A 20,225-nucleotide genomic window follows, 5' to 3' on the forward strand; every position below is an offset into this window, starting at 1 on the left:
GTTACTTCTGCACTTTTGAATACCAGCCTTTCTCTGTTACCCACTACTTGAATGCTATGCTGTGCCTTTCTTTAAATTAAGATTATTATTGTCAGGGGCGCCTGGGTGGTACAGTCAGTCAGGTGTCTGACTCTTGATCTCAGCTCAGGTCTTGCTCTAAGGATTGTGAGTTCAAGCCCCGCATTGGGTGCTGGGCATGGAGCCTACTTTAAAAAAATAATAAAAATAAAAAGATTACTGTTGTCTAATAATCATAGGTCTCATTCCGTTTTACTAGTGTCACCACTAGGCTTAGGTTCCTCTGCTTCTTTTTGTCTCCCTGTTCTCTTTGTCATCATGTCATCATTTCTGTTTAGCCAATTAGAAAGTTAAACTTCATGGATCCTTCATTTTTTTTCCTGTTCATGTTTTTCTGTACTAACCAGTATGAATACATTGTAACATAAATTACTTGCAGAATGAATGAGATACTTTCAAAAAATAGTAACTTTATATTCCAGAATTCTAATACTTGCCATTAAGTGAATAGATTTTTAGACTTCAGGAGGAAACTATTAAAATGATTGATTGTGATCTAATGAAATGCGTAAATATTTTTATAGCCAGAGGCTCTGGTGGTGGAACCCAGCAATTTATGTTCTTAAAAAAAACAGCTTTATTGAAATATAATTGACACACAATTAACTGAAGACAAAACGTACAATTTGATAAATTTTAAGATTTGAATATACCCATAAGGGGCTCCTGGATGGCTCAGTCCGTTAAGTGTCTGCCTTCCACTTAGGTCATGATCCCAGAGTCCCGGGATTGAGCCGCACATCGGGCACCCTGCTCAGCGGGGAGTCTGCTTCTCCCACTGCCCCTCACCCCGCTCATGCTCTCTCTCTCTTTCTCTGTCTCACTTGCTCTCTCTCAAATAAATAAAAATTAAATCTTTAAAAATGTTTAAAAAAATGAATACACCCATAAAGCCATCACCACAGTCAAGATAGGAACATATACATCACCCTTCAAACTTCCCTCATGTTCTTCTGCACTCCTTCCTGCCTCCCTTCTCAAACAACCACAATCTGTGTTCTGTCACCGTTGATTAGTTTGTATTTTCTAGAGTTTACGTAAGTGGAATTATATAGAATGTACTTCTTTTTTTGATCTGATTTTTCTTAACTTCTTATTAATATAGTATTTATTTGTCTTCCCTCTGCCAAACCCTGAGCCAACCGCTTTCCCCAGCCTGCCTGGTGATATATAGGAAAAAATTTACAGAGCAGATGAGACATGGGAGAAAGAACCATGAGCAGTGGAGAGGGCTCCTGAACATGGTGAAGAGGATGGAAAAGGCTACCGTCAGGTAAAAGAGCCCCATGGCCTCTGAGATGGAAAAGCCCAGAATGGCATAGGAGAAGAGCTGTTGCTTCAAAGAAAAGTTCCTGGCGTAACCAGTGATGAGGACCCCAAACACAGTCCCACGCCCAGCCCCAGAGCCAGTCATCCCACTGTGACAGCCGCAGCCCTAATGAATTTAGCTACTGTTTGAAATGGCACTTGTTTGGAGGTTAGGGCTAGGGGTAAGGGAGGCTGCCCAGCTCCTGAGGCTCTCATTGGCAGTGTCTCTGGTTGTTTGAGCACTGCTGCAAAAAGTGGCCAACTCAGCAGCTGAGAAGTGCTCCTGACTAGCGAGGGCATGGAGACAAATTTGGTACACATGTACCTTTTCAGGGAGTGAGGGGCTCCAGCAGGAGAGCTGCTCCCAGTGTAGAGAGGGGTCTAACTTCTTTCATACAGCATGATTGTTTCAAGATTCATTCATGTTGTGCGTATCAATAGTTCATTACTTTTATTGCTGAGTGGTATTCTATTACATGGCTATAACAAAAATGTCTTATCCACTCACCTGTTGATGGACATTTTCTAGTTTTTGGCTATTCCAAATAAAGCTTTTATGAACGCTCATGATTTGTATAGACATATATATCCTTTCCTGTGGGGTAAATACCTAGGAATTATATGAATAGGATTGCTGGATCATATGGTAGGTGAATGTTTAACCTTTTAAGAAACTGACAAACTTTTCTAAAGTGGTTGTACTAATTTGTTTCCACCAGCTGTGTATGAGTTCCATTGTCTGCACATCCTTCCCAGCACTTGGTATGGTCAGCCTTTTTAATTTAGCCATTCTAATAGGTTTGTATTATTATCTCATTGGGATTTTAATTTGCATTTCCCTAATGACCTGTGACATTGAACATCTTATGTTTATTATTTATGTATATGGCTTTTGGGGGGGCTTGGTAAAGTGGTAAAATTTTTTGCTTATTTAAAAAATAGAGTTATTTAAGGGGTGCCTGCGTGGCTCAGTTGGTTAAGCATCTAACTTCAGCTCAGGTCATGATCTCAGGGGCCTGGGATCGAGTCCTGTGTCCAGCTCTGCACTCAGCGGGAAATTTGCTTGAGATTCTCTCTCTTTCTCTCAAATAAATAAAATCTTTTAAAAAATTGAGTTGTTTAATTTCTAATGGTTGAGTTTTGAGAGTTCTCTATATATCCTTTTTTAAAAAGATTTATTTGAGAGAGAGAGAGAGAGAGAGACCATAAGCAGGGGGAGGGGCAGAGGGAGAGAATCTTCAAGCCGACTCTCTGCTGAGTGTGGAGCCCACTGCAGAGCTTGATCTCAGGACCTGTGAGATCATGACCTGAGCTGAAACCAAGAATCGGGCATTTAACTGACTGAGTCATCCAGGTGTCCCCTTTCCATATATTCTTAATACAAGTTCTTTTTCAGGTATATGGTTTGCAAACATTTTCCCCCTAGTTTGTGACTTGTCTTCCATTTTCATAACAGCATCTTTTGAAGAAGCAGAAATTTATGAATTTCTATGCAAATTCTTCCTGGGATTTTGATTGGGATTGTAAATTTATAGATAAATTGGAGGAGAAGTGACATCTTAATTATATCGCCCCCTGATCCATGAACAAAATGTATCTCTCCATTATTTATATCTTCTTTAATTTCTTTCAGCAATATTTTGTGGTTTTCAGGGTACAAATATTTAACATCTTCTGTCAGATTTATCCCTAAGCCTGTCTTATGTTTGATGTTATAAATGATATCATTTTTAAAATTCGATTTTCAGTTTTTCATTCAAAAGTTTAGTTCAAAATACCAATATGTAGTTGACTTTTGTAGACTGATATTGTATCCCTCAACCTTAAAAAACTTATTTACTAGTTCTAGTAGCTTTTTTTGTAGATTCCATCATATTTTTTAATCTAGAAGATTATACCATCTCTGAATAAAGACTGCTTACTTCTTTCCAATAGATGGCTTTTATTTATATTTCTTGCCTGATTGCACCGGCTAGAATCTCCAATACAATGTTGAATAGCATTGGTGAGAGTGGACATCTCTGTCTCCTGATCTTAAAGCATTCAGCCTTTTATAATTAAGTATGATATTAGCTGTAGGGTTTTTTTATAGATGTCCTTATCAAGTTGATGATGTCCTCTTCTATTCCTAGTTTGCTGAGAGTTGTTGTTGTTGTTGTTTTTAAATCAGGAATGGGCTTTGGATTTTGTTAAATGCTTTTCCTGAGTCTATTGAGATGATCATATGGTTTTCCTTTTTGAGTTTGTGGATATGATTGGTACGTTAACATTGATTGACTTTTGAATGTTAGCCCAACTGTATTCCTAGGATTAACCCCACTTGGTCTTGATGTGCTATGCTTTTAATACAATTTTGGATTTGACTCGCTAAAATTTTACTTAGAATTTTTGCTCCTGGGGGTGGGCAGCTGGCACTCTGCTGGGCGCCTGGCCTCACCATGTGGCCTGGGCACTCCTCAAGGGCACCCTGATCCCCCTCCCAGGGATGGTGCCCCTGAGGACGAGTCTGTCCCCCACCACACTGACCCTGGCCCCTGGCCCCTGGCCCCCATGGCCACCTCAGCACCACCCCACCTGACAAGCTGAAGGAAGGTGACTGCCCCACACCACCCCTGCTCCGCCTAGCACTGTGAGGAAGCAGGACAAGGCAGATCTGCAGATGAAGAGCCCAGAAAAGAAGTGAAGGAAGTCAAATACTCAGGACCCTGCATACTCACATTTCATGGAGTTTGCACCATGCCTGACTCCCATGATGGATCACCTGGTTGCATCCAACACTTTTGAGGATGACTTTGGAGCCCCTAAGGTGGGGGGCGCAACCCCCCCATTCCTTGGCAGTCCGTCCCCTTTGGAGGCTTCTGTGTACAGGGGGACGTGGCAGGTGAGGTACCCCCAGGCTATGGCATTGGGGGTGAAGGCGGTCCCCAGCCTCTTCATTAGCAACCTGACTTTTCCCTCCCACCCCTATGGGCCCTGCTTTCAACATGAACCCCCCCCCCCCCCAGGGCTCTGGCTACTCACCCCTAGGCAACATGAACTTTCTAGCCAACCCTTGAACCAGCTTCTGGGTCAAAACTTCAGCCTCCCTGGTGGGCAGATGATGCCAGGCCCACTGGGGGGATTTGGCCCCATAATCTCACCCACGATGGGACAACCTCCCAGAGTGGAGTTCCCCCCACTTCTCTCCCCCAGCGCTTTGTGCAGCCAGGAGCACTTTTTGGCCATTCTCCTCCAGAGACCTTGTCAAGGGATCCCCAGCCTGCCCCCCAACACAAGTCCCTTCCCTCGTCCAGACCCTGGCTTTCCTGGCCCTGGCGGTGAGGATGGGGGAAAGCCCTTGAATCCTCCTGCCCCCAGTGCTTTTCCCCAGGAGCCTCACTCAGGCTTCCCACCTGCTGCTGTCAATGGGAATCAGTCCAGTTTCCCCCTAAACAGCAGTGGGTGGGGTGCAGGAACTCCGGATGCTAACAGCCTGGCACCCCCCAGCAAGGTAGGTGGGGGCTCAGGGCCTTGGCTTCCCCCAGGCCTGGTGTACCCATGTGGTGCCTGTTGTAGTGAGGTGAACCATAACCAGCATGCCATTCTGTATGAGGCCTCCTGCCAGAAGTGGTTCCACCATTACCTCACAGGCATGACAGAGCACATATGGGCTGCTGACCACTGAGACCTCTGCCGTCTGGGCTTGTGATCTCTGCCTCAAGACCAAGGAGATCCAGTCTGTACATCCATGATGGTATGAGGCAGCTGATAGCTGCTAATGATGGGTGACACTGGCAAGGGCGATGGTTTCCAAGTCTGGTTCTTGGTCCTTGTCTCCACTGGCTTCCCGTCCCTGTGGGGCAGAAACACAGTGGCTCCTGGGTATAGAGAAAGAATTGAGGTGGGCAGGCAAAAGAGCCCGGATTGCTAACTTTTCCAGAAACTTATTCATACATGTTGAGATCTACAGAGATCCAGGAAACCAAAGCCCTGCCAATCACTGTGGTGGCTTCAGTCTCTGAAGGCCTAGGGGTGTGACTGCAAGGAAAAGAGGCTAGAGGAAGATCTGGAAGGCAAGGGTCTCCTCTGTGCAGATGACGGATACCCCATCCCCCATGCCTAACACTCTTATCTAGCCCCTTAGGCTAGCTGCAGCCTTAGTCTTTGGAGTGAAATGTTAAAGGTTTCTGGCTGGAGGAGTTGGGATCCCATCCCTGTAGTATACCTTTCACAGGCTTTAGGAGACAGCTTTAGGGAATAAATGGGGAATTTTCCCTTTTCTTACCCATCCCTTGACTCCTCCAAGACCTACCCAAGTCCTACTCCCTTAAAGAACCAAATAGCTTGAAGAAGCATGAGAGCTCTTGGCTGGGGCAGTTTCTTGGTGATTTGGGGCTTCAAGAATATAGGTAAGAGATGCTGTCCAGACACATGTCCTTCATACCAAAGCCAGTGGCCCTTTCTCAGCCTCTCTTGGGCTTTTCTCCTAAGGACCATATTTTTGCCAAAAATTGGGATCTGTGGTCTGACAGACCAGAATATTTGAAGTTCAGAGTGTCCTGGAACCTGGACTCTGGTTGTACCACCCTCCTCCAGCTTGCCCATGTCCTGCACAGTAGCGTCAGCGCTGGTCTAGAGCTTTTGGCACCTGTATTTCTCTGCCTTCCTGGCTTGATTGCAGGAAAGCTTGAAAAGGCACAGAGCCCTTATAGCTCATCTCCTTTTACAAGGATCTCTGTACCAGCCTGTGGGTGAGGGAGGCAGTGGGACTGTCATTGCCATGGTCCTGAAATGCACTCCAGAGTTCGAATGTTTTGCTTCTCTTTCCCTACCTTTCTGTCTGTCTTCTTGGGCCCGGTGATCTAGCAGTAATTCTTCTCAACCAGTCCTGCACTGGGCTTTATGTATTAATATTTTATTTTTTAGGCTCTGCCTGCCAGAGATGGGCCTGGGGCCTGGTAGGAGCCTGGCACTGCTGCTGTATCTCTCTTGTACCTCATGCACACATTTCTCAGTGGGGTGGGAAAGGCAGGCACGGGTGTGGTCCTGAGAGGAGCTGGTGGTCCCTGCCCCCTTCTCTCGGGATGCTAGCATGTGAAGAGAGGACACACGAATATACTGCAGAACTCATTGGCCTGTTCAGGTGGAGCCAGCAGCTTTTGAGGCTGTGAGAGAGAAGGGAGAGGCCTCTGGGCTTCTCTCTTCCAGTGTCCTGTCTCCCCTGTATTCCCCTCCCCCCCACACCCCCTCCCCCTGCCCAGCTTTGTGCTGTGTATGTCGTTCTGTTGCCCCTCTTTTATCTGTTGCTATTTTTGTGATGTCTTCCCCTGGCCCCATCTCCGCCTTTTGTAAGTACCTCCTGGGGGAGGGAGTCTTCTGCTCAATCCTTCTCTCCCTCTCACTCTACTACTTCTTGGAAGAAAGTAGGGGTGGCAGAGATGTGGTGGTGGGGGTCTCTTGTATGGTTGGATTAATAAAATCCAACCTCCCACCAAAAGAATTTTTGCTTTTGTGCTGGGTATTGATGGGTATTGGTTTGTAGTTTCTTTGTAATGTCTTTGGTTTAGGTATTAGGCCTCACAGAGTGAGTTACAAGAGTAGTGTCAAGATGGTATTGTGTATTTCTTAAATGTTTGGTAATACTCACCAGTGAGCCATTATTTTCTTTGTGGAAAGGTGCTTACACTCAATTTAAAAAATAGATACAAGGTTGTTAAGTTTATTTGTTCCTTCTTGAATGAGCTTTGGTAGTTTGTGTCTTTCAAGAAATTTTCCAGTTGCTATTTTTTTTAAAGATTTTATTTATTTATTTATTTGAGAGAGAGCATGAGGGAGAGAGCAGGAACAGGGGGAGCGGCAAAGGGAGAGGGAGAAACATACTCCCCGCTGAGCAGGGAGCCCAATGTGGGGCTTGATCCCAGGACCCTGAGATTATGACCTGAGCCCAAGGCAGACACTTGACCAACTGAGCCACCCAAGTGCCCCAGAAATTTACCAGTTTCATCTAAACTGTTGCATTTATGGGCATAAAATTGTTCATAATATTCTTTCATTGTTGTTTCACTATCCGTAGAAACTGTAGGGATGAGAACGTTTCTCATTTCTGATACTGGAGGCTTATGAATTTCATTAATCTTCTCAAAGAATTGGATTTTGGTTATATTTTCTCTATTTTTTCTGTTTTCCGTTTCATTGATTCCTACTGTTGTCTTTCCTTTCTTCAGCTTACTTTGGTTTTAATTTTTTTTTTTTTTTTTTTTTTTTTTTTTTTGGTTTCTCAAGGTAGAAGCTGACATCATTGGTCTGAGATCTTTCTTCTTCTCTAATGTAGCTTCTTAGTGCTTACATTTCCCCCTAAGTTCTGCTTTAGTAACATTCCATAAATTATGATACATTCTATATTTATTTTCATTCAGTTCAAAATACCTCATAATTTCCTTTTTGATTTCTTAGATGGATCCATGGGTTAATCAGAAGTGTTACTTTCCAAACATTTGTAGGTTTTCCAGAAATCTTTTTATCAGTTTTTAATTTCATTTCAGTATAGTCCAAGAACATACTTGGTATGTGTTGAATCCTTTTAAATTTATTAAGATTTGTTTTATGGCCCAGAATATGCTTTATCTTGGTAAATGTTCCAGGTACACTTGAGAACAATGTGTATTTTGCTGTTGTTGAATGGAGTGTTTTATAAATGTCAAGTTTGTTGATAGTGTTGTTCATGTCCTTGCTGATTTTCTGCCTACTCATTCTATCAATTATTAAGAAAGGTCTACTGAAGTCTCTTGATGATAATTATAAGTTTTGCATATACTTTGCTCTGAAATCCACTTTGTTTGATATTCATGGAACTTCAGCTTTCTTTTGACTAGTGTTAGCATGGTGTATCTTTTCCAGAGTTTTACCATTAACCTATTTGTTATCTTTATATTTTTAAATACTTGTTTTGTAGATAGCATATAGTCTGTTGCCACTTTTTTTTAAATCCAACTTGACAAATTTTGCCTTTTAATTGGTGTGCTTCTACCACTGACAATTAATGTGATTATTGATATGGTTAGATTTGAATTTATTATCTTGCTCTTTGTTTTCTATTTTTAAAATCTCCTCTTTATTCCCCTTTTCCTTTTTATCTGAGTTCTTTTGAATTAATGGAATATTTTTTATGATCTCATTTTATCTCCTTTGTGGGATTACTGGCTATAACTCTTTGTTTTATTATTTTAGTGTAGTTACTTTACGGTTTACAGTATACATTTTTAACTTACTGGTCTACCATCAAGTGATATTATGTCACTGCATGTATAAAATAAGAATGTTACAGTAATGTATTTCTGTCTCTCTGCTTCCAGCCTTTATATTCTCATTCATGAATTTTAATTTTGCATAATACATTGTTGTTATTTTTGTTTAAATAGTCAAGTATTTTATGTATGTATGTATGTATGTATGTATGTATGTAAGCTACATGCCCGATGTGGGGCTTAAACTCATGACCTCGAGATCAAGAGTTGCATGCTCCACCAACTTAGCCAGCCAGGTGCCCCAACTAGCCAATTATCTTATAAAAATATTTAAATAGGGGTGCCTGGGTGGCTCAGTTGGTTAAGCATCTGCCTTCGGTTCAGGTCATGATCCCAGGGTTCTGGGATTGAGCCCCATGTCAGACTTCCTGCTCAGTGAGGAGTCTGCTTCTCTCTCTCCCTCTGCCCCTCCCCCTGTTTGTGTGCTCTCAAATAAATAAATAAATAAATAAATAAATAAAATCCTTTAAAAAATATTTAAATAGTAAGAAAAAATTCTTATACTTTTTTTTTTATAGAAATGGTATTTCCCTTTTTTTTTTTTTAAGATTTTATTTATTTATTTGACAGAGAGAGACACAGCCAGCGAGAGAGGGAACACAAGCAGGGGGAGTGGGAGAGGAAGAAGCAGGCTCCCAGTGGCGCAGGGAGCCTGATGTGGGGCTTGATCCCAGAACCCTGGGATCATGTCCTGGGCGGAAGGCAGACGCTCAACAACTGAGCCACCCAGGCACCCCAAAAATTCTTATACTCTTATACTTAACCTTTGCCAGTGTTCTTTATTCCTTTATATAGATCTATATTGTGATAAAACAATAATTTTTTTTTGCCTGAAGAACTTCCTTTAAAACATTTCTTATAGTGCAGGTTTGCTGTTGATGAATTCATTCAACTTTTGTATGTCTGAGAATATCTTTATTTTGAATTATTTTTAAAGATTTTTGGGAGAGTTTCTTTCTTTTCCTTCCTTCCTTCCTTCCTTCCTTCCTTCCTTCCTTCCTTCCTTCCTTCCTTATGTCCCTTCCTCCCTCCCTCCCTCCCTCTTTATTTCTTTCTTTTTTCAGGGAATAAACTCAGGTTTTATTGGTTCCAAATTAAATAATGTAAGAATCGATCCCTAATTAGAGGAGGTCAAAGAGACCATTTGAGACCACTTCCCCATGAGACAAGGGAGGCACTCAGATCCAGAAATGGTAAGTGACTTCTGGGTGGTCTCACAGTCATGACAGCAGAGGCTGGACTAGAAGTCAGGTCCCCAAACTCCAAGAAGTTAGTTAATTGTGGCTTTCCTTTCTTCACTTATTTATTCATCAAGCACATATTTTGTATTTAATTCAGTGTCAACTGCCGAGCTCTGGCGCAGTTGAATTTAGGATGTTGATGATCCTCATTGGCTGGCAGCTCTCCCCCATGTGGTCACTCAGGATCCCAGGTTCCTTCAGTCTTGTGTCTCTGCCATCCCTTTGAGGTTGGAAGTCCCCTAAATCCAGATTATCAAGCAGGAAAAAACTTTTTTTTTATTTAAATTCAATTAATTAACATATACTTTATTATTCATTTCAGAGGTAGAGTTTAGTGATGCATCAGTCTTATATAACACCTAGCGCTCATTACATTACGTGCCCTCCTTAATGCCCATCATCCAGTTACCCCATCCCCCCATGCCCCTCCCCTCCAGCAACCTTCAGTTTGTTTCCTATGATTAAGAGTCTCTTATGGTTTGTCTCCCTCTCTGCTTTCGTTTTTATTTTTCCCGGGTTTGTTTCTTTTAGGAACCAGAATCATGCTGTATGTATTGTCCTTTGATGTGCTTGTTGGAGATGTTCACAGCCTAGCACAGTCCTTTTATCCATTATATATTCCACAGAATTAGTGTCACTTTTTGGGTTGCTTCATTCTACTGTTATAATTAAGCCCACTTTTGTGCACAAACTTGAGCACAGGGGCTGGAATTTGAGAGAAAGAGTGTCAGTCTCTGTCCTTGTTGATCTGAAGTGAAGGCGTGTTGATTTGGCATTGAGCAGGTGGCAGGCCGTGCATGCTGATCAGGCAGGAGGGCAGGTGGACTGTGAATTTGGGACCCACAGGCTGATGGCATCATGTGTGACAGGGAGATGGCTGGTTTTGCTCCTGGTCATGAATTCCTCTAACTTTTGTTTTTCTGGGAAACTCTAGCTCTCCTTCTATTCTGAATGAAAGTCTTGCTGGATAGAATATTCTTGGCTGTAGATTTTTTCCACTCCTCTCTGGCCTGCAAAGTTTCTGCTGAAAAATCCACTGGTAGCCTTATGAGGTTTCCCTTTTATATAACTGCTTTCCTTTCTCTTGCTGCTTTTAAAATTCTCTCTTTATCATTACTTTTGGCCATCTTATTTACTTTGTGTCTTGGTGCAGAGCTCTTTGGGTTGGTTTTGTTGGGGGCTCTCTGTGCTTCCTGGATCTGGATTTCTCTTTCCTTCCCCAGATTTAGGAAGTTTTCAGCTACTATTTCTTCAAATAAATCTTCTGCCCCCTTTTCTCACTCTTCTTCTGGGATCCCTATCATGCAACTGTTATGCTTGACAGTGTCGCTGAGTTCCCTGGGTCTATTCTCATTTTGGGTATTATTTCCCCTCTCATCTGCTCAGCTTGATTACTTTCTGTAATTTGTCCTCCAGGTTGCTGATCTGTTCTTCTATTTCCTCTTGTTTGCTATTTATTCTGGGTGGTCTATTTTTATTTTCATTTAGTGAGTTGATGTTCTCTAACTGGTTCTTTTTTAGGTCTCCTATCTCTTTGTGGAGCGTCTCACCTCCATGAGATGGAGGTCCTGCACTCCCTTCTCAATTCTAGCAAATATCTTTATGAGCATTACTTTAAATTCACTATCAGACATATTACTTATCTCAATTTTGTTTAGGTCTCTTGCTATGATTTTTTCCACTCTTTCATTTGGGACATATTCCTCTGTCTCCTCATTTTGTTTATTGCTGTGTCTGTTTCTATGTGTTAGGGAAGTCAGTTATGTCTCCTGCACTTGAAAGTAGTGGCTTTATGAATAAGAGGTCCTGTAGTGCCCCACAGGGCAATGTCTCCTTTTCACCAGAAAATGGTGCATCAGGGCATCTCCTATGTGTGTTGCTACAGGGCTGTCCTACTGTTGTGGTGGAGCTGTATTTGCCTTCAGTCCAGCCTCCAATGGCTCTCTGCCTGTTGTGGGCAGAGTCTGGTGCCTGTGGTGTTAGTGGGCCAGTCCAGGGCTGCCTAGGGCTTGAGTTGAGTAAGACCAGGTGTTTGCCAGAGATGAAGTAGCACCAAACTGCAGGGCACTTTCTCTATGTTGTCCCCTGAGAAGCATTTATTGGTGGCTGGGGCCTAGTCAGACTAGCTGCTTGCCCCCAGCCCACTGCTGGGATCGGTCAGAATGGTGTGTGGTTATCTTCCCCGCTCCCTGAAGCACAACTCATTTTAGAGTAGTGTTGGCCCTTGTCTGGGCTGCCTGCACACTGCCAGGCTCGTGGTACTGCTTTGATGGGATCTTGCCAAGAGTGTATCAGAGTGGGTGGACTTGCTTTGTTGTGCCCTCTTGTCTACGTCTGGCTGTGGAGAGTCTGTTCTGCCAGTCTTTGGGTCACTTTCTGGGTTATTTATGCCAACGTGGGCGTTTTCTAGGTAGCCACGCTGCAAGAGGTTAGCCCTAGGTCCTCCTACTCCACCATCTTCCTAGCAGCCCCTGCCAAAGATGTTTTTACTGTGAGGGTGCCTGGCTGGCTCAGTCACTAGACCATGGAACTCTTGATCTCAGGGTTGTGAGTTTGAGCCCCACATTGGGTTGTACAGATTACTTAAAATCTTTTTTTTTTAAAAAAGATTTTATTTATCTATTTTAGAGAAAGAGGGAGAGAGCATGAGCCAGGGCAGGGGATCAAAAGGGGAGAGAGAGGGAGAGAAAATCTCAAGCGGACTCTGCACTGAGTGTGGAGCCCGACACAGGGCTCGATCCCACAACCCTCAGACCATGACGCCAAAACCAAGAATCTGATGCTCAACTGGCTGAGCCACCTGGGTGCACAGAGATTACTTAAAATCTTAATAATAATAATAATAAAGATGTTTTTACTATGTATAGATTTGTAACTTGTCCCTTTTTTCATTCACTATTTCAAAATGTTACTCCACTGTCTTTTATTTGCATTATTTCCAGTGAGAGATATGATAATCATTTTTATCTTTGTTCTTATGTAGTTAATAAGTCTCTTTCTCTGGCTGCTTTTGAGATTTTATTACTGGTTTTGTGTTATTTGATAATGATACCCTGTGATGTAGTTTTATTCATGTTTCTTGTGCTTGGGGTTAGTTGACTTTGTATATGTGAATTTATAGCTGTCATTAAATTTGGAAAATTTGGGGGCATATTTCTTGAACTATTTTTTCTGTTCCCTTTCCCTTTTTTCAGGGACTTCAATTACTCATGTATTAGGTTGCGTGAGGTTGTCCTACAGCTCACGGATACTCTTCATGTTTTTGTCTTATTTTGTTACTCTTCTATCTCTCTGCATTTCATTTTGGATAGTTTCTGGTGCTATGCCTTTAAGTTCATTAGTCTTCTGTATTGTCTAATCTCCTGTTTAATTCCATCTAGTCTATTTTTCATCTCAGACATTGTAGTTTTTATTTCTACAAAACTTGATGTATGTCTTTGTTATGTCTTCCGTGTCTCCACTTATATTTAAGATAATGTTGTGTCAGTTCTGAGTTGGTTTCAACTGGTTATCTCATTATTATGGGTCATGTGTCCTGATTCTTTGCATACCTGATAATTTTAGATTAGATGCCAGAATTTTACCTTGTTGGGTGTTGGATATTTTTGTATTCTTATAAATCTTCTTGAGCTTTGTTCTAGAAATCAGTTAAGTTACTTGGAAATTATTTGGTCCTTTCAGGTCTTTTATGATTTGTTAGGTAGGTCCAAAGCAGTGCTCATTTTATTTAAAGTTTTTATTTAAATTCCAGTTAGTGAACATACAATGTAATATTTGTTTCAGGTGTACAGGTGATTTAACACTTCCATACATCACCTGATGCTCATCACAAGTGCCCTCCTTAAACCCCATCATTTATTTAACCCGTCCCCCCACCCACCTCCCCTCTGGTAACCATCAGTTTGATCTGTATAGTCAAGAATCTGTTTCTTGGTTTGCCTCTGTCTTTTTTCCCCCATGAACATTAGTTTTGTTTCTTAAATTCCACATATGAGCAAAATAATGTGGTATTTCTCTTTCTCTGACTAACTTTTTTCACTTAGCATAATACTCTCTAGCTCCATTCATGTCATTGCAAACGGCAAGTTTTCATTCTTTTTTATGGCTGAGTAATATTCCATTGCATACAGATACCACATCTTCTTTATCCATTCATCAGTCAATGGACATTTGGGCTCTTTCCATAATTTGGCTATTGTTAATAATGCTGCTATAAACATCAGGGTGATGTATCTCTTCAAATTACTATTTTTGTATTCTTTGGGTAAATACCTAGTAGTGCAATTGCTGGATCATAGGGTAGTTTTATTTTTAACTTTTTAAGGAAATTCCATACTGTTTTCCAGAGTGGCTGCATCATTTTGCATTCCAACTACCAGTGTTCAGCTTAGCAAAAATTATTCTTCACTACTGAGGCAAGACCTTCTTGAACTGTCTAGCCACTATCTTATGAATAACGAGTTTTTCCAACCTGGCTCATAGGAACAGGCATTGTTGCCAACCAACCCGGGCACTATTCTCTTTAATCCTTTCTGGTGGTTCTTTCCGTGGCTTTGAGTAGTTCCTCATATGCATGTGCTAATCAGTGCTCTGCTGAATACTCTACTGAACTTTCTGCAGATCTGTACAGGGTTTTTGTATAAGGGTTTTTTCTTTCTGTGCTGCTCCTTCTTCTCTGGAATTCTGTCCTAAAGTTTCGTTTCCCCAGACTTTCAGCTCAAATAGTTCACCAGGCTACCCAGTGTTCCCCTTTCTATGATGTGGCCTAAAAATACCCTCAAGGCTGTCAACTGGAGCAATCTCAGGTTCAGGGCTCACTGCATTTGTTTTCTGTCTCTCAAGAATCATTGTCCTTCATTGCCTGGTGTCTAGTGTCTTGAAAACCATTGTTTTGTATATTTTGCCTAGTTTTTGTTTTTTGTTATTTTAGGTGAGAGGGTAAATCCTTGTTACTTGATCTTGACTAGAAGCAAGGGTCTGAGCAATTTTCTTTTAACAGCCCTCCAAGGAATTCTGGTGCATGCTGAAGTTTGAGGACTAGATAGATCTATGTATTGAACATTAGGTGATTATTTCACTAACACTCTCAATAACCATATACCATGAAGACAGGATTACATGAGTCAGTAAATCTGATATTTGAAGGAAAAGATTTTTTTAAGGAAATTCATTCATTTCTATGCTTGGCAGCATGAACGATCCATCAGTAATTGTGAGATATTTGAAATATTTATACAGTCTGGATAGATGGAGATTTGGGCAAGGAGAGGAAGATTTTGTGAAATAATCTTATTTCATTAATTTGCTATGGTACACAGTAGTCTGACATTTAGCTTTAAGCTACCTAATAATTTCCTTAACTGTGAAATTTTTATGTTAAATGGTAAATACAAACTTGAGTAGAATTAGTAGCCTCAGGCTATGTACCTACCATAAAATTGCTCTGCTTTAAAGCAGACAGAAAACCAGAATACCAGTTCTTCCGGGAGTCAGGAATGTAACTGCTGTAAATACTTTGAAGGAAACTAATCAAGTTGTTGCATTCTTTATTTTTAAAGTTTCCTGCAAGAAACTTTAAAATAGTTTAAGATATTTATAAAATTTATGCCACCTTTATTAAACAGCTAAAGCAGAAGTAAATTTAAATTGGGGAAGTAGGTAAGTGTTCACTTTAATAAACTTTACCCAAATTATTAAAAAACAAACGAAACCCTGACTCTTAGGAAAGATGACGGCATACATCCAGATATACAAGCCTTCCCACAAAATCAAAGGGAATAAATAAAACTGCTTTTTAAAAGAAGACTTAATAAAAGGCATTGAAACTCAGGAACGTTCTTACCTACATGGCAGAGGCTTTGAGTTGTTGAGATGTAACAGGTTGGGCCAAACTATCCGAAGACTCTGGGAATTCACACACCACTCCCCTCCTCTGCAAAAGAGAAAATGGGTAGACAAGATTCTTTGTAGAAGCACAGTTACTCTTCCACTATGGCAGATAAATAACAATGTTCAGAGAACAAAAACTTTAAACAAGATCAGTGATGAATTACAGTTAGAGAACGATATAAAAATGGAGTTTATGAGAGATTGGGAGGAAATGGGGTAAAAACAAATTATACTATTGTACAACTAACAGGTTGACCAGAAACGAAGCTGAGTCATTCTTGCAGAGCGCAAAGTGTTGGGCATGGATTAAATTATTGAGAAGAATAAAGGGATAATGTATATTAAGCATGTTTGGCATATGGTAAGTGCTCAATAACATGTTATTGCTATTAAATATTAGCACTATTTATAGAATACATACTCTCAAGTGCTTTGAAAATTTTGAAGGAAGTAATATGGTTTCCTTAAGAAGCTTGCAATCTAATGTAACATACACAATCAGCAAAAGGAATTACATTATTAAACCCATGGAATTGGAACATATTTTTAAAAAATCAGGGGCACCTGGCTGGCTCAGGCAGTAGAGCATGTGATTCTCAGTCTCAGAGTTGTGAGTTCAAGGCCCACATTGGGCATGGACTCTACTCAAAAAGCAAAAAGCAAAAAACCCAAAACCAGACAGGGCACCTGATTGGCTCAGTTGGTAGAGCCTGTGACTCTAGATCTTGGGATGGTGAGTTTAAGCCCCACGTTGGGGGATTTTATTAAAAAATAAAATCTTCAAAAAAAAATCAGAGATGAGGATAACATACCTAATGTAGTGTGTCATTTATGAGTTGGGGCAACCTCGTAACACTTTTCTCATAGTTGTTAGGTTAAATGAAATATAGGACTTGCTACATGATAAATGATCAATAAATGACAGCAATTTTTCCCTTTGGGACTTCATTTTCTCATTTTTAAAAAGAAGGCAGTGAGTATATTGGTTAAGAGTGTTGATATCAGAAGAAATGGGTTCTATCCCAGTTCTACCGCTTATTACCTGTGGGGGCCTTTGGCAGGTTACTTAACCTCTCTCACCCTACTTATCCTTATCTTTACAAAAGAGACATTTCAGTAGGCCATTAACATCCTGTTTTGTAACCTCTATTAGCTACTTGATGTATAGCGTATCTTAAAAGGAAATCTGAAAAATCTACTCTGACATCTTCATTTGTTGTTTTATTTGTGTTTTTGTTGTTTGTTTTTTGGTTTAGGTTTTGGACGTTAGAGATGGACAGCAGAATTCCTTCCATCTGTTTTGCTTAATTAAACATATTTGGAAGAAGTTATGAGGAAGGAGACCATTTTCATTTATCTTGAGAAATTTAGTCAATTTGGAAAGACAATAATAATCAGTTGAACATTGTTTTAAGGAATTCTATATAAAATTCAAAACAGACATAAAGGCTACTTAAAGGATCCAAGGATGTTTTTTATCTAACAAGCTTCCAAAATGCAATTTTAAGTTACTCAACTGCTAAGCAACTCATTACATGTATTTCCAATGCAAAGGAAGGTTCTTTCTAAGGAAGATATAGTCTTTAATTCCATTTAAGTTAAATTCTAGGAAAATGTGTGGATCTCTCAGGTAATTGTATAGACTTTTAGTTATTATAAAATTAAATAATATTTTGCTTCACACCAGAAATTAATAAACATTTCTATCAAATTGCTCAAAGAGTTTAAAATCTAAGTGCAAAAAATAATTGCTTTCCCTTTGCATGTTCCTGGTGCTCTTTAAATGTTGTATATTTGATTACATTTAATTTCACCTTGCTTGTTATTGCTGGAATATCTGGAAACTTTTAAAGAGGGCAGAATAAACCCATTGTAGTGTACAAAATTGCTTTACCTTATTATCTACCAGAGTAAAGTTTTTGCTTTCGACTGCTCAGGGTCATTCTGAGAAATGAGTTTCTGAAGTGTAGTTTTACCAAATGGAGCTTTACTCAGAAGGCCTTCAACAATACAAAATATCTTACTCTTTTTCAAACTTTTCAGATTTTTCTTATTCAACCCTATCCTGCAGAATGCACCAGTTGAAATAAGCAACTACAGAACCTCCTGGGATAGCACTGTTAGAAAGAAATTAAATAATTATCCAGCAATGGGTCTCATTACTGTCTTAACTTATCATTGTGAATTTATAAAATTGTAGCAAAAGCAAAATTGGAATATCTGGATTAGTGATCAGCAAGGGAAAGAAACAAGGGTGATTTAAATAGTTCTTTTTTAAAAAAAATTAATGTTTCCAGTTTCTCCATTATAAGCAATGCTGTAATGAACATTATTTGAATGGGACAAATTTTTTAAAAAAGATTTTATTTATTTATATACTCATTTATTTAGAGAGCAGGCACGTGGGGGGGCAGGGGCAGTGGGTGAGGGACAGAATCTCTAGCAGACTCCCCAGTGAGTGTTGAGCCCAACCTGGGGCTCCATCTCACCACCCTGAGATCAGGGCCCCTGCTGAAATCAGGAGTCAGACGTTTAACCGACTGAGCCACCCAGATGCCCCTGAACATAACAAACTTGAGGAAAATTTTCATTACCATAAATTCCTGGAAGTGGAATTTTTAGATCAAAGGATATGCATGTTTTACAATTTCATAGATCAGTTAAATAAGGTATTTTACATAGCTACAATGGAATGGAGCTCTTAAAAAGAATGGGTTAAATCTATAAATACTGATATTTTTAAATCCATAGTATATTATTAAATTGAAAAGGAGTTGCTTAGCAGTATAAAATCCCATTAACATTTATATAGAGATGTTAGTATTTCAGGGAGGAAAATATGGAAGAATATATGTCAAACAGTGGTTGATTCATTTATCAAATTCAAAGATTACTTTTTAAATTATATAAGTAATGCACGGATAAATATTTCTTGTAAAAATAAATTAACATAGATACACAAACACTTGTACTCAAATGTTCAAACAGTCTTATTCATAAAAGCTCAATATTTGAAACAACCCAAAGTCTATCAATTGGTGAATGGATAAAGAATTTGTGGTATATCCATATAGTGGGATACTACTCAGCAGTGAAAAAGAACAAACTATTGATACACGCTATAACATAAATGAATCTCAAAATCATTATGCTAGGAGAAAAAAGCCATACATAAAAGACTACATATTGTATGATTTCATTTACATGAAATTTTGGAAAGGGCAAAGCTATTGTGACAGATCAGTGTTTGGCCAAGGGCTGGAGGTGAGGGAAGAGGATGAGTACAAAGGAGTATGAGGGAACTTTTGGGGGTAATAGAAATGACTGATATCATGATTATGGTGTTGGCTATGCTACTGTATACATTTGTTTATATTCATATAATTGTACAGTTAAAATTGGTGAATTTTATTGCATTTACATTTTATATTTCAATAAAGCAAAAATTTTAAAGTACTGATTAAGCTCTTTTCACTACTACACCAAAACCAGGTTCCTTTACTTCCTGGGAAGACCTCCTCCTCCCTTCAGATAGGTTAAACAGGTAACCACCATCACTACTGCAGATTCTACTTCAAAATTCTTGTTCTGCATTTACACACACACACACACACACACACACACACACACCACACAGGAAATCTACATTGTTATATTGTTTTACAATACTTAGTCATTATTTGACATTTTCCGCTAACAGTATCTTGGAGACCTTTTCATTAGAATTTATAATTCTACATTATTCTAACTTCCAATAGTATTACATTGTATGGATATAATTTATTCAGCCATTCCTCTATCACTCAACCATATTTGAAAGTCATGGTGTGCCAACCCCAGGGACTACAATGGCATAGGAAAACAGATTTGAGTCCCGCATTCTCAGTGCTTTCAGACAAGTGGGGTAGGGAGGAAGATTGTCAATAATATTATATGTGAAATCAAAACTGTTAAGAGTGGTTATGATTCTTTGAGCCTGAGTAATTCATCTCGTGAGATCAAGAAAGTATTTTCCAAGGCAATTAAACTTTTAATCAGATCTGAAGGGTGGGTGATAATGACTTAACTAAGGTAGGAGTGTAGGTAGGGGGACCTACTAATCCTGAACTGCACCAACGGTATACAGGAAATATGGGGATATGGCAAAAATTATGGGGAATGTGCTTTAAAAATTTTTTTACAAGATGTATACCTCATTTTGTAATCAGAAAAACATTAAGATCATATTTTTAGAATGAGAAGGCTTTCCACTTTCTTAACATAAGGAATTTAGTTTTCCATGCTTCAGGAAGAGAAATGACACAAGAAAAGCAACCCTTCCTCGTTGGCTTCTCTTAAAAAGCTGCACTACTCGATGAACACATCTCGGAGCTCTCTAGTCTTGACACAGGATTAGGGATATTACGACCTGGAGTGGAGGGGTCCA

The 20,225-nt window shown here is 39.9% G+C and overlaps 2 pseudogenes; one reads left to right on the forward strand and one right to left on the reverse strand.

Moving 5' to 3' along the window:
- Positions 1-864: 864 nt before the first annotated feature.
- On the reverse strand, positions 865-2,233 carry LOC121102490 (annotated as a pseudogene).
- Positions 2,234-3,936: 1,703 nt separating this feature from the next.
- LOC103674194 lies at positions 3,937-6,582 on the forward strand (annotated as a pseudogene).
- The last annotated feature ends 13,643 nt before the right edge of the window (positions 6,583-20,225 follow it).

Source organism: Ursus maritimus, unplaced genomic scaffold (assembly GCF_017311325.1).
Source record: "Ursus maritimus isolate PB19 unplaced genomic scaffold, ASM1731132v1 scaffold_14, whole genome shotgun sequence".
Lineage (NCBI taxonomy): Eukaryota > Metazoa > Chordata > Mammalia > Carnivora > Ursidae > Ursus > Ursus maritimus.